The 18,491-nt window shown below is 41.1% G+C and overlaps 1 long non-coding RNA gene across 4 annotated transcripts in view; it reads left to right on the top strand.

Moving 5' to 3' along the window:
• Positions 1–18,491, top strand: part of LOC132508142 (uncharacterized) — a 52,691-nt gene that overhangs the window by 15,431 nt on the left and 18,769 nt on the right. For all 4 annotated transcript variants that reach the window (XR_009536453.1, XR_009536452.1, XR_009536451.1 and 1 more), the window contains one exon: positions 14,520–14,660. This is a non-coding gene — a long non-coding RNA (uncharacterized LOC132508142). The remainder of the gene's footprint in view (positions 1–14,519; positions 14,661–18,491) is intronic.

The raw sequence follows: 18,491 nt of genomic DNA, 5'->3' as shown, positions 1-18,491 counted from the left end.
TATAATTGTGAAGGGGAAAAAAAAACAAAAACAAAACATGTTTTTTTGGTTTCCTGAGACCAGAGGTGAGCTGTCAGCTATGAATAAGGAAAAGTGATTAACATTCATCTAGCTCTGTCTTTGTAGTCCATACGAGGTTACATGAGAGATGAAAGAAGACTAAAACACAGCTCATGCCCTTCTTTTCAATTCAACATTTATTGAGCACCTACTATGTGTAGATGGGGGGGTAACCAAGAACTTGGTATATTAATTGTCCTCATATTTGCCTGACGAGGTATTATCCTTGTTTCTCATTGAGGCCCAGGGAAGTTAACTCAAAATCGAATAGATCCAGAGCTAGCATTTGAATCCATTGTTTCTGGCTTCAAAACACGTTTTGAAAAACAACCTACAAGGACTTCCCTGGTGGCGCAGTGGTTAAGAATCCACCTGCCAATGCAGGGGACACGGGTTCGAGCCCTGGTCCAGGAAGATCCCACATGCCGCTGAGCAACTAAGCCCATGTGCCGCAACTACTGAGCCTGCGCTCTACAGCCCACGAGCCACAACTACTGAGCCCACGTGCCGCAACTACTGAAGCCCGTGTGCGTCGAGCCCATGCTCCACAACAAGAGAAGCCACCGCAATGAGAAGCCCATGCACTGCAACAAAGAGTAGCCCCTGCTTGCTACAACTAGAGAAATCCCGTGCATAGCAATGAAGACCCAATGCAGCTAAAAAATAAATTAATTAATTTATAAAAGAGAAAAGAAGAAAAACAACCTACAAGAAAGCTAGGATCCAAAAGTTAAATGGTCTGGGGAAGGGAAACAATAGTAGAGGAGATAAGTGAAAGAAGACACTAGTGTGGGCAGGGGAGCAGTTAGGAGAGACTTCTCGAAACAGGTAGGACTTTTAGGTAGCCCTGGAGGATAGCTGGAAATAGGAAGGTGAAGAAGAATGAACATTGTCAGCAAGGGAAAGTGGTAACTTGATGACCACTTACTGGGTTCCCTACCTAGTTGTGCCCAACAGTGTGCGTCTTTGGGATGAGAACACTCACAAGGTGTGCTGACTCTGCGGTCAGTTGGTTCCAGGACAAGAAATAGGCGTGGGTAAATGGGGGAGTTACTGAGGCAGCAGGGAGGAATGACGGAAGATTCTTCTCATTTCCAGAAGTCAAGAACAAGGCCTAGCCTCAAGGTCAGGACAGAGCCTATGCTGTAACTCTCATAATTTTGTAAACACACCACATCAGAGAACCATGTAAACATTTTGTGGATGGCAACCGACTTGAGTGTTTGCTTAAGTCTGTCATTTTATTTTTTAATTTATTTTTTCTTCCAGTTTTATTGAGGTATAATTGACGTCCTGCACTGTATGAGTTTAAGATGTACAGCGTAATGACTTGACTTACATATACTGTGAAATGATAACGACAATAAGTTTAGTTAACATCCCTCATATCCTATAAATACAAAAAACAAAAAAAACCAAGCTTTTTCCTTGAGAACTTTTAGGATCTACAGTCTTAGCAACTTTCAAATATACCATACAGCAGTGTTAGCTATACACTGTACATTGCATCCCCAGTACTTATTTATCTCATAAGGGAAAGTCTGTACCTTTAAAAAAATCCTTTATAAAGTAGTTACTGATGTGGGGTGGACAGAGGTTGGGGTTTGGAAACACTGGGGTAGAATTCAGTAGACTGGATGCTATACCTTTTCCCTTAGCATGAGTCACTGATTATATGCGTTTATTATATGAGTATACGGAGCCTCAGTCACATGTTCTACCTTTTGGGTCATGAATGTAAAATAACCAACATATGAATACTTTGAAATACATGAAGTTTGATGTAGGTGTTGAGTTCCATGTTCCAGCAGCACTGACATCATTCCTATTGCAAAGATGATAATAGGGCATTTATCATAATGTGCTCTAATATGGTTTTAAAGGCTTTTCCCCGTAACTTTAAAAGGCTTATGGGGGCCTTCCCTGGTCGCGCAGTGGTTAAGAACCCGCCTGCCAATGCAGGGGACACGGGTTCGAGCCCTGGTCTGGGAAGATCCCACATGCCGCAGAGCAACTAAACCCGTGCACCAAAACTACTGAGCCTGCGCTCTAGAGCCCGCGAGCCACAACTGCTGAGGCCACGTGCCACAACTACTGAAGCCTGTGTGCCTAGAGCCTATGCTCTGCAACAAGAGAAGCCACCGCAGTGAGAAGCCCGCGCACAGCAACAAAGACCCAGCGCAGCCTAAAATAAATAAATTTATTTTTTAAAAAGGCTTATAAAATAGGTATCTATATTTTTCATTTTGTTTGGCAACGACTTTTAAAGAGAACTAAATCATGTTCTGGCAGCCCGACTTTCCAAGTAAAAGTGGTACCTGGAGCCAAGGAAAACCTCACTTTGGACATAAGGCACTGTGAGTGTTATAACTGCTCAATTTTTAGGTTTTCAATGACCAGATTAATGAAAGTATAGATGGTAAATTCCCCCACCCTGCGTGTTCTCTGCTGGTTACCAGAGTCAGGAGGGTATGTGAGTTACCAAATGAGTAGATTCCTTCACCTACAGTGTATCCCGCACTGTGTTTACCTGTCTAGCAGTGCTTTGTTACATTTTAACCCATGTTCTACCAGCCATCTTTCTTTATTTTTGTTGTTTTTGTTTGTTTGTTTTTTCCATCAGCCACTTTTGTCAGATTTCACTTCTTGTAGTTTGTATTGTTAAAAACAGCCCATAGGTTTTTCATGATCTAAACTTGTGTTGAGACTCATTCCTGCTGAGATTCACTGTCCTGTGGGGAATGAGACAGAAACGAGACCGTCTCTGTCACTCAGGCTTCTGCACATTGGAGGCGAAGGACCATACTTCTTGACTTAGCACAGACGCTTCATTATCTAGACCAGTGGTTTTCAAATATTTCTTATAACAGAACATATTCTTTAAAAAGAAATCTTTCACCAAAGCCCAACATAAGGCACATGCCTGTGAACCCACCTGCTAGGCTGCTTCCCCAGTCATCCCTCGCAGCATGGGAAGGGCACGACTTGACCGCCGTTAGTGTAAGGCCACCTTCCTCACTCTCTGCTTTGGCCACTGGCCTCAACGAACTCTCCAATGCAGCCATTCTTAACCACGTCCACTTCTCCAGAGAGTCCTTCTGTTTTGCAGTCCTGTGCCTTTGCATATGCTGTTCTTCTACTGAGAGTGCTCCCACACCCTCCTGAATCTTTATTTTAATGGCATTTACTCATTCTTGATACGATCTTTTCCTAGAAGTCTTCCCTGATATCCTTGTCCGGGCATCCAGACCATTCACTTCATTCCTCTATCATAGAGGTTACTACACTGTAATAACAGTTCATTTATTTGTCCAACTCTCCCACATTTAAGGTGTGGTTTTTTTGTTTTTTAATTTTTGGCCACATCCCATGTGGGAGATCTTGGCATATGGGATCTTAGTTCCCCAACCGGGATCGAATCCGCACCCCCTGCACTGGAAGGTGGAGTCTTAACCACTGGACCACCTGGGAAGGCTCCCTGCAGGTGTGTTCTTTTTGACGGCAAGAACACATTCTTATTTGATCTTTGGCCTCTTGTGTTAGCACGTGGTTGGTAAGGTAATGAATAATGTTTACTGGATGGATGGATGGATGGATGGATGGGTGGATGGGTGGATGGGTGGATGGGTGGATGGACAGCCAGGAGTATGGACAGGTAGAAGAAGGAATTTACCAACAGACTAAGTGAATGAAGTATCCCAATACCTTGAACCAAGCAGGGGGAGTAGAAGGAACTGACAAGAGAATTCTCTTCATATGGCCAGCTGCTTTGGAATTTGTGTGTAGATTAACAGTGGACCTGACACCACTTCCCAGAATACAGTCATCACTGGGTTAGCCCTAGGGAACAGTCCAGCATGAGTCATATGCCTTCTCTCCATATCTGGTGCCGTGTATTTATAGCTAATGATGGTGGTTTGTCACTTGTTAAACAGCACAAGAAAAATGACTGCATGAACGCCAAGCAAAAGACTAATGGAAATGGTTTTAATAATTAATTTTTAAGAGGCATGCAAATGACAGTTCAGCTGGGAAGCTATAGAAACATGTAAGCTGAAATTTCAGCCGAAGGATGCTGCTCTTTGGATAGTTCTGAGGTTAAATGGGGATAATTTGAAAGCTGGCAGGAAGAAGGCCAGTGATACATCGTTTTGCCTGCTTTTTATTTTTTTTCCTTTTACACAGCAAATCGTATCCTTGAAAGGAAGAGTGTTCTACATTTGAGTTCTAGAGGATGATGAGAGTCAATGAAACATGGAACGGCATGAATTGGAAGCTGTGTTACCTAATGTATATTATTATTTTATTGTATAACACAGTTTTCAAAATCACTCAGATAATATTTAAGCTTCCCTCTTGTTTTAGTCTAATTGGCACATTACTTCCCCCAGATAATTATCACAGAGCAGAAAGTTCTATGGAGGTTTTCTACTTGTTTTCCTCTTCCGTATGTAATTCCATTGATGGACCTCAATGAACACTCAATAAAAGGTTAACACAATTAAATTTGTAAATGCAGCAATTCCCCTCTAGAAAAGAGAGAATGGAACTTGAATTTATTGAGCATCTACAATGTCCAAAACACTGTTAGGTACTTTTTCATAAGGTGTCTCAGGAAATCTTCACAATTACCCTAAAAGGCTATCCCCATTTTATAGATACAGAGACAGTCTCGGAGAAGTTAGGCAGTTTTGGCACTCACATGACATGTGGCACAGATAGGGGTTGGACCAGGTCCATCTGGCTTAAATCTCCATTTTTTTCCCAATATTTTACAGTGTTCCAATGATCAGGCAGTCGGAAACCTGGTTATCAAATGTAAATATACTATAGGAAGCAGAAGAAGTGCCCTAAGATGTTCATTTCTTCTCTCTACCTCTTTCCTTTCCTTCCTTTGGAGAAGATGAGCAAACCTGCGTCCCTGGCTACCTCTCCCACACCTCACCCCCATCACTAATCTATTCAGTGTCTAGATGGATGTTATAAAACGATGAGAATTTACATTTGAAGAGTAATTCAAGAGTTTACTAAGAATCTGCGACATCTCATTTCATCCGCATTTTTCAATGGAGAAAATTAAAATCCAAATAAATCTGTGACTTAAAGTCACAAAGCTAATTAATAGCAGAGGACTAAATCCAGAACTCCTGATTCCAGATACTCCTTTCACTACATCCTCAAGTGAGAACATGCATGATTTTTCTTTAAGGATGAAGAGGATTTCACTCTGCAGAGTTTTATTTGTTTCTTCTCTTAAGAAAAGCTTATCCTTCTAAGACATGAAATTTATTAGCCTCATCATATGCCTCACTCACAAGCCTGTCCATATGCTGCCGTAATTATCTGGATGTGTAGATACTATTCTCCGTCAAAAACTGTCAAAACATTCCACAAATGGGCGTAGTGGAACACATGCAAATGGTTTAAACCATCATTATTCCAAAAGATATGAGGGTGGTCCTCCGCAGAGCAGAGAGAGGAGGTTTAGATTCGAATTCCAACCACCAAAAGAGAGTGTCCAGCCCAGCCCACTTTTCTCCCTGAACTTCTTATGTAACTGCTACAAAAGTCCACCAGCTAAACAAGCCCAAGTCTTTTCCAGAAGGTATCAGAACAGGAGGGGGGACTGTAGTGGTTGCATTGTCTCCCCTTCACATTTTACTCTAAGAAAATAAGGAGGAGGGCTGGCCTTGAAATGACTTGTCCAAAATGAACAGGTGAAATGGCAGGGTGTGGAGAACACTGGATTTGGATCCAGGGGCTCGTGTTAGAGCAGTCTGCTTCTTTAAGCCTCATTTTCCATGTCTGTCAAATGAGTACTCTAATGCCACACAACGGTGTCGAGCATGTTAAGTCAGATGATATATGGACAGAGGAGCTTGTGTTTGTACCCAAGAAGACTTAGGGGTAACAATTTGAAAAAGAGCTGGAAATAGCATTTATATAAATAAGGTCAAGAAGTGTGACCTATCCATAGCAAAGAAGGGGGGTAGTGTTAATAAAGTCCAGGAGTTGGTTTAAAGATTACCATTTTTATTGGAAAATATTTGTTAACCATAATGCTTTATTCAAGACACAGCTTTTGCTATTTTATTATGATGATAAAGAAGGCAAAACAAGGTGAGTCTAAAAATCTCCTTTTGGACTTTCCCAGTGGTCCAGTGGTTAGGACTACGTGCTTCCACTGTAGGGAGCACTGGTTCGATCCCTGGTCGGGGAACTAAGATCCCGCATGCTGTGCAGCCAAAATAAATAAATGAAATAAAATCTCCTTTCATTTCTCTTTGTTACTCTCAACATCAAAGATGCATGTTTTGATGTATTATTAGAATAGAGAACAGTTCTTTATCCTTTCAAAGAATTTTAACCATTATGGGCTCTGGGAGGAGATAATAATAATAGAAGGATTTTCTCCTTCTGGTAAATGGAAAACTCAATGACTTATACCAATCTTCCCACAGAAGACAACCAAAAAACCTGGACCAAAATAATCCTTTAAGTCAAAAAAGAACTACTAATACAGTGAATAGTTTCCAGCTGAGATGAGAGCTAGGAAAAGGTACAAGCTTAGAATGGCAAACCCAGCATCCACAGCTGCTTTTTTTTTTTTTTTTTTTTTTTTGGTCGTGCTGCGCGGCATGTGGGATCTTAGTTCCCCCAACCAGGGATAGAACCGGCACCCCCTGCAGTGGAAGCATGGTTTCCTAACCACTGGACCACCAGGGAATTCCCCACAATCGCTTTTGTTTCCAATTTGCCAAACTAGGGAGGAAGCCAAGAGTCACAGCTGCATATTCATGGCACTTTGGGGCTATGGGTACAAAGTCCATGTTTAGGACTTGCCCAGGTGGGAACCTTCCTATAAATCCCCATTTTGGTCTGGAACTCAAAAGGTTAATATCCTAGGAACTAGAGGGAACCAGAATTAAGCCACTCATCAATCTATTTAACCAGGCTTCATGTCACATGGGTCACTGATAACACAAAAAATCTTGAAATTTGTAAGTACCCCAGATGTCTACAAGAAGCAAACAAAAATCCTCTTATGCATCAAATTATTTCTACAAATGAATTTGCAATTACAGTGTATTGCATACAATCAGAAACACAAAACAGACCCACAGAGACTTCATTATTAGCATTATCAGACTCCAAAAAACAAGTGAACTAGGTTCTAAATAGAATTCTAGAATTCATTGGAGGGGTTTAGCAGCAAATTAGATATAGTTTAAGAGAGTTGGTGAATGAGAAGATAGATTAGAAGGAATCATACAGAATGAGGATCGGAAAGACAACCAGATGGGAGGTGGGGAATAAACAGAAGAGAGTGAGTGTCTTAAGGAATACAGTGAGAAGACCTGCGGTGTGTTTAATTGGAGTCCCAGAGGAGAGGAGACAATAGGGAGGAGTCTAATTTGTATGATGTAATGCCTGGGAATTTTCCAGAAACGGAGAGAATCATTAGTCCACAGATTCAAGCAGACCATACACATGTCAAGCAAGATAAATAAATGGAAGTCCACAACGTACTGAAATTGTAGAAAACTAAAGACAATGAGAAAAATCTTAAAAGCTGACCAAAAGAAAAAAGGGGGTGGGTGGCAGCACTTACCTTTAAAAAAGTGAGAAATAAACTTCTCAGTAGCAATAGGAGAAGCCAAAAGACAGTGATGAAATGGGCTAAAAGAATGCCAAAGTTGGAATTCCCTGGGGGTCCAGTGGTTAGAACTCTGGGCTGTCACTTCTGGGGCCTGGGTTCAGTCCCTCGTAGGGGAACTGAAATCCTGCAAGCCGTGCGGGGCAGCCAAAAAAAAAAAGAATTCTACCCTTAACAAAAATACTTATGAAGAAGGAATAAAGACATTTTCAGATGACAAAATCACAGTTTATCACCAATAAACCTGCACAAAGGAAATTCTAGTGATGATCTTCAAGTTGATCGAAGTTTAGTGATGCAGGAATGATTGAAGACCAAAGAAAGTGGTAAACGTCTTGTGGAGTTAAAAATATTTAGAACTAAAATCCACTGCAATGCTAGCATACAAACCACAAAGCAGGTAAATGAAGTTCAAGTGTACTAAAGTCCTCACATCATCTGAGAAGAGAGTAAAGGTATTACTTCACGCTAGACTCTAATATGTCAGCAATGCATGTTTTGCCTTGTGGGACCACTAAAAAGATAAAAAGGTGTTACTTTCAACTAATAGTCCAAAATAGAATGATTGAAAAAGACAAAAATCCAGGGGGTGGTGGGACATAGGCAAGACAGACAGGAAACACATTTCATAAGAGTGGATTTAAATCAAACTATATCTTTAAGATCAAATGTAAATGGAATAAATGCTCCAGTTAAAAGATAAGAATTGTGAAACTAAATTTTTAAAAGTCCAACATATGAATACCAATAGATTGAAATAATGGAATTAAGTTATCCCATGGTAGGTATTATCACATAAACTAGAATTTAAGGCAAAAAGCATTACTAAGAAGGTCACTTTATAATGATAAAAACACCAAATTACCAGCGAAATATTCTAATTCTAGATTCTACTTATAATATGACTTCAAAACACATGAAGCAAACATTGATACATCTACAAGGAGAAATATATAAATCCACAATCATAGTGAGAAATTTTAACACATAAACTCCCAGGGGCAACACTTACCTACTAGGGGATGAGAGCCAGTAGAAAAATATTCACCACATCACCCTCAAGTGGCTGATTCTACATGAATCCTCAGATGGTCCCCAGAAATATAAAGCTGATGAGCAGTGATCAGCTCAATAAAACACCCTTGAGTTGGATTGTCCTTCCTTGTTTTACTCTTTCCAGACCCCATTCTTTTTTCTTGGAATCATATTCCAAAATAAACTCATGCATGCAAGTACTTCTCTGAACCTTGCTACTTTGGGAACCCAGGCTAAGACACTTGGTACCACAAGCAGCTCAACAAACAGACATTCCAGATGGAGTCTAGTATTGGACCAATTGGGTAGTGATAAGTATCCCATTAATGTTGGTAAGTGGGGTGATCTTAACCCCTGGCATGCAGCAGTATCACAGTCACTGAGATTTTCACCAGCAGTGAATTGGAATGATGAAGAAGGAAGACGAAGCATTGATTTATGTAGTCGCAGCTCATAAAAAAAATATGGTCAATGTTAATTATAAGGAATGTAGAACTGGCTGACTTTAGTTGCTGGTCTTTAGAAGTCTTGTTAAGGGAAAAGAAAGTGTCAGACTTGGTTAGCCGACTGTCAACCTCAAGGAGTGCTGTAAAACTGGGAATGCTGGGAGTACAGCACAGTTACCAAGGAGAACAAACACAGCCTCAACAGTCTCTGATATCAGTGTCAGGGCCCAGAAAAGGAAACGGTAGACCTTAAGACATGGGATAGGGATATTTGAATGGACAAACCTGAGGACCTTGAACCCCGGAAGCAGTGCCCTCCCTCTTCCTAAAGGACAATGAGGTTTTCTGGGGGGCAGGGGGTTGTTTGTTTGCTGTTTTTTAATTTTTTGGCCTTGCCAAGTGGCATGCAGGATCTTAGTTCCGCAACCAGGGATCGAACCCGCGCCCCCTGCAGTGGAAGTGCAGCGTCTTAACCGCTGGACGGCCAGGGAAGTCCCGACAGTGGTCTCTCTTGCCTGCAGACACTGCAGAGGCGCCACCAGCAACAGGAGCCTCACAAGATGATGTTTGTCCTAAGATTTGCCTCTACCTCCCTTGTTTCCTCCAGATCAGCAGTCAGGTCAAGCACAGCCCAAGCGGGGCGATCCAACTTCTCCTCTAGGAAGAAATACTGTATACACCCAGAGAATTGCAAGCTTTGAGTAATATGCACTAGTGTGAACCAGGAGACCTCATGAATCAAGGGACCTCATGTTGGAGGGGATCTTAACGAACTGCTGAGCAGTAGGACCTCTTTGTAGTTCCGTTTCTTCATCTGTCAAATCTGATTAATAGAGCCTGTCCAACCTACTTTATATGGTTATTGGAGTAAATGAAGAAATTAATATTTATAGTGAACTCCGCTAGCCACTGTATTAGGCACTTCACATAAATTATTTATTTAGGATAAGATTGGATAAGTGTAAACACTTTAAAATTAGTAATCTTGTTTAGAACACTTATAAATGTGTTATTTTAATAGCGTGCCCTAAGAGAAACTCAGTTCTAAGACTTGTGAAACCGTGATGGGTAATAGTTAAAGAAGAAGAAAAGGGAGCTAACATTTCAAAATTACAAATATATTAGAATATGGCTTTGAGTAAGTTGTTATTTTGTTTGGGGGAAGGTGGACCACCCAAAGAGTGTTTTAAGGACAGTTCTATTCATTGATCTTGGGAAAAGCAGGGCAGGAAGAATTTTAATGCAGAAGCTCTGGATAAGCAGTTCAGTGTCCAGTGGAGCAATGTAAATTCCTGTGTGATACACTGTGGTGTCATGGCTAAAGGCACAGCCACCGAAACCAGACTGCCTGGGTTTGAATCTCAGCTCTGGTGCTTAACCCACTGGGGGATGTGCTTTAGTTCTTTCATCTGCAGAATGGTAGTATCTATTGAGTAGCATTATTGGAAGATTAAATGCCTTAGCTTACAAAATGAATGGTGGCAATTACTATAGAAGCACCAGAAAGCCTGCTTGCTCTGGTGGAATATGTACGTAGTACACAGTGTCTAGAATAGAGGATACGCTTAAGATATATATAAATGGGATAAATGAAATGCCCAAGTATTGGGGGGTATACGTGAAACACAATTGGCTGTGCGTTGAAAACAGTTGAGGCTTAGTAGTAGGTGCACAGAGATTTCTTATACTATATTCTGTACTTTGGTGTACCCTTGAAATTTTCCGTACTAAAAATACTTAAAAATATATATATCAGCCTAGGAAATCCAGTTGTTTCATATCTATATGCCCTCACTTCAGTTCATCTTTGTACTTAACCATTTAGCGGTCTGGGAGGTTGAGAACTGATGTAATGATAAAAAAAAAGTAATGTTCATCTCATATTCATATTTCAGAGAGAATTTGATGCATAAAAGTGTTGAGCTGAGTCATGTTAGAAATAGTTTGCTCAACTTTCTGGTCTCAAGCTGTGGTTGACAGCTTGTTCTCCTCTCAAAGTCCTTTCTTTCCTTTTTCTTGGGCCTAGAGCACCCCAAGTCTCCCCTATAGCCAGGTATGGCATATAATGAATGGAATGGAAGCAGAAAGGGTGTGTGCACATCCCTATGGCCTGAACACGGGCATGCCTGCAGCCCTTCTTCAACAAATAAGGCAACTCTCAGGAATGCCAGAACAGCAAGATGGAAGGAACCTATATCTCAGAATGACCTCACAGAGCAGTTATCCTGCCAACTGGGTTGGCCAGACTATTACTGGAGAGAGAAATTTCCATTTTCTTGAAGCTACTGTATCTTTTTTTATAACAATCTAGCCTTCACTCTAACCAATACACAAGATGAAGAGTTTGAGTCCCAGATAGGGGAAATTTCTTCTTGTTCAAGGTCACACAGTAAGGAAGCAGCAGAGTCAGAAATTTAACCAGTGCCTACGAATGTTCATTGCGTTGTACGCCTTCCCTTGCTTAATTGATAAATACATAGTCTAATCTCTGCCAGAGTAAACCTCACTCAAGCTAGATGTTTCTATACTCGTTTCTTTGGTACAGGGCCCAAGTTACCATTTCCTTGGCCAAAGGGACCCAATACTGTCCTGAGGTTCAGTTTATACTATGAAATTAGTTATTCTATGCTATGGTCTGAATATTTGTGCTCTCCTCCCCAAATTCTTGCATTGCAATTCTAACCCCCAAGGTGATGGTGACAGGAAGTGGGGCTTTTGGGAGGTGATTAGGTTACGAGAGCAGAGCCCTCATAAATGGGATTGGTACCCTTATCAAAGAGACCAGGAGCTTGCTTGTCCCTTCCACCACGTGAAGACACAGAGAGAAGTCGGCAATCTGCCACCAGGAGAGGGCCTTCACCAGAACCCAGCTATGCCGGCACTTTGATCTTGGATTTGGCAGCCTCCGGAACTGTGAGGAATAAATGTCTGTTACTTACAAGCAGTCTGTGGTATTTTGTTATGGCAGCCAGAAGGGACTAAGACATTCCCATAGCCTTTGTATTTGCCTTTATTGTGGGCCTTTAATCACAGTTCCATGTTTAAAATGTATGTTTTTCATGCTGGACTGTTAGCTTCTGAAGGTCAGGGACATATTTTATTGATCCTTGTTTCCCCTGTGTTTTGTAGATAACAGGGGCTTTATAAAGGTTCTTTGAGGGCTAACTGAATGACTAAATGAGGGAGGGAATAGATATTTGACAATGAGAACAAAATGTGGCTAAACTTCAAGTTGCTCTCCAAGGAAAATTTAGGAAGTAAATTTCACGTATGTAAACACACACCAACAGGCAGGGACAGGGTCCAGGCCTCCAGTGTGCAGATAGTATTACTTAACAAATACTATTAGGTTAAACAGTAGCTAAAATAGCTTAACTGTGGTGTCCGAATGATTAGTTTATGCAGCTTCGCAACACAAACATGAAGAGCAGCTCGTTTATTTTTCATCCGTACTGTCAGCAACAGCACCTGTGTTTTGGGACAGAGCTCTCACGTGAGCAGTTAATGACACTCACTTGGTAAAAGCACATGTTTCTAGAAACTCTGCTTTTCTTGACTTCACACTGTACCCAGATACTGGCAGCCAATAATTTTTTTGTTTCGTTTTTAAACTAAAAATATGACTGCCCTGGTGGTGATAAGGTAAGAATTGTATAGTCTAGGGCTTCCCTGGTGGCGCAGTGGTTGAGAGTCCGCCTGCCGATGCAGGGGACACGGGTTCGTGCCCCGGTCCGGGAAGATCCCACATGCCGCGGAGCGGCTGGGCCCGTGAGCCATGGCCGCTGAGCCTGCGCGTCCGAAGCCTGTGCTCCGCAACGGGAGAGGCCACAGCAGTGAGAGGCCTGCGTACCGCAAAAAAAAAAAAAAAAAAAAGGTATAGTCTAAATGGTATAACTCACTTCTAATTTTCATCATAGTACAAAGTCTGAGACAGACCTGGGTGTGAATCCAGTCTCTCCTACTCAAAAGTTGTATGATTTGGGGCAAGTTTCATAACCTGTCTGAGCCTCATTTTCCTCATTTGGAAAGGAAAGATAATACCAGTCTGCAGTGAACTGGTAAATGTTTAACAAATGGCTCTCAGGGGGAAAAAAGAACAAAAAAACCCCGGGTTTTAGCGTTTGCTAATTTTCATGGTGTAATTATTACGACAGTGGCCTGTTTCATGCTGCCAATGTGATGTCCCTGAACACCGGGGAAGAGATGGACAGTTGAGTACAATATGATAAAGTATTTCCACCATACAGTAGATGTCATCACCTCTAGGGCCTAGATGACAGTCAGACAGTGACTGATAATAAAAAATTAGGAAGTGGTGAATTTTAAGTACTTGATACCTTTGGTTTTAATATATATTTAGATATAACATATATAATATTTATATAATTTGATTTTTAATAATGGCTGAATATAGACACCAGCTCATCAAATTCCTGAAAATTTAACAATTGTCCCTTGTGAGCTGCATACCAGTTTCCAGCACACAACTGCCCAGCTCCAGCTCTTGGATTTCATAAACAACACTGCAACAAACAGATTTCTCTATCGTACCTACCCACATCACAGGATGTATGACTGGCATGTGACTCAGTACTCTGCCAGATTGTTCTCCAGAATGGCCATAGCAGCTCACCTTCCTTCCCATCAGCAGTGCCCGAGGCCTTCCCCCTCGCAAGGTGCATCACTGCAGGGTGAGTAAAATGAGAATGGACACTGCTGCAACTCCATGCAGCATTCCAAGAAACAGCCAAGCATCTGTCCTGGAACATGGACCCATCTTATACGCATAGTGCTTAGTGATAAAAAGTAAAAGCAGAAGGAGATCTATAACACAATACTATTCATTTCAGTACATACAAAACAACAGACTTTCTTTTCAAGAACAGACAAATAAAAAATGCACATCAGATATGTTTGAACTGTTGCCGGTGGAGGGCAGGGATTCACTATGTCAGCAATATTTATTGGGCATTATATGGGATTGTGTATCTACAAGCATCTGACATGGTACTTGCCACTTGGTCTCTTCCCTCACCCTGGCCAGCAAAAGCTATGCTGATTTTATGAGCCACGTCCTTTAATGAGCTGTGCAAGGTTGCACATTTAAAAAATTTTTCCAGAAAAATACATGGATCCTGTGTTTACTGTATTTCCACAGTTAAGCAATATTTTCAATATAGGAGGGACACATAGCAGTCATCAAAGCGTAACAACATCATGGCCCATTTGTCTCTATGTGGCTGGCATTCATTTTAACAATTTCCGAGCAACAGGCAATTTCAACTCTGTCTTATGTATATTATCCCACTTAATCTTCCCAGAAAAGATTTGAAGCTCAGAGAAGCCACATTTTGCCCAAGATGAAAGAGCTAGCAAGAACAAGGGCTGCAACTGTCTAGCTAATACAGGAGTGACCAGGTCCCCTGCCAGGGAGAACAAGAAGGCCCATGTGGACTTTGCTGGTAAGTGTGGGACTACTGGGCTGCACCCTACATATCGATTACACTCTCTGTTCCAAGGCAGGAAGCAAATATAACAGCAATGATTAACTTACAAGTGTGAATTATTTGATATTGTAGTAAAGGTAAAGCTGGTAAGGACCTTGGAGGTTAAAAAAAAAACACCCCCACACAACAACCACCTTGCCTTTATTCACATGATTGGAATAACAAGGCTTAGAAAATTCAACTTCTCTAATTTGCCCAAGGTCATACAGAAAATTGTCCACATAGCCAGGAGAGGAAGCCCAGTTTCCTAACTCTTAGACTAAGTGTGATTTAATAGAATCAGATAGACAGGAAATCCTAGAAATCTACAGGGTGATTGATTAGCTAGCTATAAAGCCTAGACAAGCTGCTGGATGTTCCCAAGCCACTGTTTCCTCAGTCATAAAAGGGGTGACACCTCATATGCTCACATGACTCATACAGCTGTTGGCAAAGATCATTCATCCATCCATTTATGTATTCCATCAACAAGAGACACCTTCTCTGTGCCATGCACTGTTGTAGGCACAAGGATGCACTAGTGAGTATATCGAAATCCCTGCACTTGTCGAGCTTACATTCTAGTAAACGTATTAAAAAAATACTAAGAGTAAGGAGAGTGATGGAGAAGGTTAAGGAGGCCAGATATAAGATATGAACAGAGACCTAAGTGAAATGAGGGAGCAAGTCGTTCCAAAGTCTGGAGGTAGAACATTCTAAGGAGACCAGCAAGAAAAAGGCTCCAAAGAGAGTCATAAACCTGGCTTGTTCCCAGCCTCCCATGCAACTGAGGGTGACCATGCAACCTGATCCTGGCCAATGAGACTGGAGAACACATTTGCTGAAGAATATCGAGAAAAGCTGCCTCCAGATTAAAGAAGGGCCCTCTTTCCCACTCAATCTCTTTCTTTTCTTCCTGTCTTGAACACAGTTATGTGAAGACACGATGGCCAGAGCTGCGAAAAGGCATATTGCAAATATAAGGCAACAAGCAACTTCTCTACTCTCCTCCAAACAGAACCAAAGATTGGAGCCAGGAGTGTGAGATGCTTAAAGCTCTCTCCTAAACTGAGCACAGAGAGGTCAAGTAACTTGCCCAACATCACACAGCTTGTATGATGTAGAGCCAGGACTTGAACCCAAGTATTTTATCCCCAAATGGCTGCTTTTATTTTTTCCACTGCATCCTTTTCCTTGGCTACAGTCCTCCTCTCAGCCCTTTTCTCTTCCTACACTCTTCCTAGGCAATCATACCCAGGACCAAGCTGTCAACCATCACTTCTAGGAAAGAATTCAAAATCTACATTTTTAGTCCCGGGCTCTCTAATGAGAGCCAATCCCTCACCCTCAAATTTCTGCTAGATGGTCCCATCAGCTGTCTTATTTCAAGTTCCTTGTGCCTACAACTGAGCACATTTCCCCCTGTAGTGCCTTCCAACTACGTGTCCTCTCCTTGACTTAGTTCATTTTAGGTAATGAAAGCTCAGTCCTCCCAGTCACCACGAGGTGTTGAGGACAGAACATGGGTTTTGAAATCCAACAGGCTTGGGTTGGAATTGACCAGCCTTCAGCTGAAGAATCCTTGGGAGGGCTAAAGAAATAGATATGGCATGAGCTTCCAGAAGCAATAACCAAAGCCACACTGTCAACCTGAGCTGCCAAGGGAGCTGGCAGCTCCAGAGCCTCAGTTGCCACTGTCCTGGTCGAGGGGGAAACCAGCATAATCAGGAAGCAGCCACTGCAGCTCCAGCCCCACAGCCTGTCTGTTGCAATTCACTCTGCAGAATAGGAGCCCTTCTCCTTATCTCATCCTGAAACTGTATCCTCTTTCCATCAAATCAGTGGTACTCTGTAGCAGCCCATTCCACTGTCTTTCTAGTTACCATTTTCCTCATGCCTCTGTAGTGCCAGAAATATTATACCAGGAGTATGTCCCCTGTCACCGGTATCCCATCCCAATTCACGGCCAGTGTCAGTTTTCCCAACTTCTCCCTCCACCCGTTCCTGCCGTCGTTCCTTCCTTCCTTACAAACTTTCAACAGGCAACTCCCCATCTCGGAGTCTGTCTGCAGGGATCTTAGTCTGAGGCAGTTGGTACTGGAAGTGGTCCTGGGAAGCCGACTCTGAAATGGGATTTCCCTTAGACATAAAAAAAAGAATGAAATAATGCCATTTGCAGAAACGTAGATGGACCTAGAGATTATCATATTAAATGAAGTAAACCAGACAGAGAAAGACAAATATCATAGGATATCACCTATATGTGGAATCAAAAAAATGATACGAAGAAACTTATTTGCAGAACAGAAACAGACTCACAGACGTAGAAAACAAACTTATGGTTACCAAAGGGGAAAGGGGGGTGGGGTGGAGGGGAGGGATAAACTAGGCGTTTGGGATTAGCAGATACAAACTACTATATGTGAAATGAACAACAAGGACCTATTGTATAGCAGAGGGAACTATATTCAATATCTTGTAATAAACTATAATGGAAAAGAATCTGAAAAAATACATACATAACTGAATCACTTTGCTGTGCACCAGAAACTCACACAACATTTTAAATCAACTGGACATCAATTTAAAATAAAATAAAATGGAATTTTAGAGATGGACCACTTGCTGTCCAGCTGGCAGTGAGGACCCCTTCACTGGTGGTAGGGGGAGGATGACAGCCCTTGACATATTGTGGTGGAGTTGTAGTTGGAGGGAGTGAATAATTAAAATAGCAAGAAAGCGGTGGTTCTGGAGTTTGAAACTCGGTCCCTGTGACTCTGAAGCCTGTGCTTCTTTTTTTTTTTTCTTTTTTTATGACAAATTGTATTCCAGAGTGGCTCTAGTAGTACCAGAGACATCGATGTAGAGTGTAAATATTGTTTCAGGTAAAGTGAAAATGGATGAAAGCGATATTTCTAGTTAATATATTTTTAGATAATGTGATTTTAAATATGAGTTAAAATGTAATAAATATTAATGAACTTATTTACAAGACAGAAACAGACTCACAGACATAGAAAACAAACCTACGATTACCAAAGGGGAAAGGAGAGGGGAATAAATTAGGTGAAACAACAAGGTCCTACTGTATAGCACAGGGCACTATATACTCAGTATCTTGTAATAACTATAATGGAAAAGAAAAAATGTAATAAATATTAAAAATAGATGTCTTACTATTTTATCTATTTTGAAAGGTTTATATATTCGGAATTACAGGGGAGGTTTTTTGTTTTGTTTTTTAAGGAGAACTACTTTATTTTGAGTAGTAAACAAAACTCCATTTATAACATAATAAAAAAATCTTCCATCAGTTTCTTCACAGTTAGTCCAAAGAATAAAACCTCTGACTTAGAGTTTACATTTAACCTTAAATATTCTGAAATCCATCCATGTCAACTTTGGAATTTTAGTCTTGCCTGATACTATGAAATAGGGCAAACCTTGATCAATGGGCAAATTCCTAATTTTTGCCGTTCAGCCACTTTTCTGGATCTTGCTCTCTGATTCCGTACATTCCAGAGTGTTCAATGGATTTGTAATGAACTTTCAAGATGAAGGGGAATCTCTTGCTCATTGTTTGCATGAAACCTCGGCTTGTGTTCATCTTTTTAAAGAAAAAATATGCTCCAAAAATGCCCACAAGTTCAGCTAGTAAAACTCCTTTAAAGATCTTCTTCTTTTTTTTTTTTTTTTTACTTCTATGAAGTATTTTTTTAACGTATTTATTGGAGTATAATTGCTCTACAGTGGTGCATTAGCTTCTGCTGTATAACAAAGTGAATCAGCTATATGTATACACATATC

The sequence above is a fragment of the Lagenorhynchus albirostris genome, chromosome 17 (assembly GCF_949774975.1).
Source record: "Lagenorhynchus albirostris chromosome 17, mLagAlb1.1, whole genome shotgun sequence".
In the NCBI taxonomy this organism is placed as follows: Eukaryota; Metazoa; Chordata; class Mammalia; order Artiodactyla; family Delphinidae; genus Lagenorhynchus; species Lagenorhynchus albirostris.
Note: the sequence above shows the minus strand (reverse complement) of the source record. Positions and strands in the feature narration are given on the sequence as shown.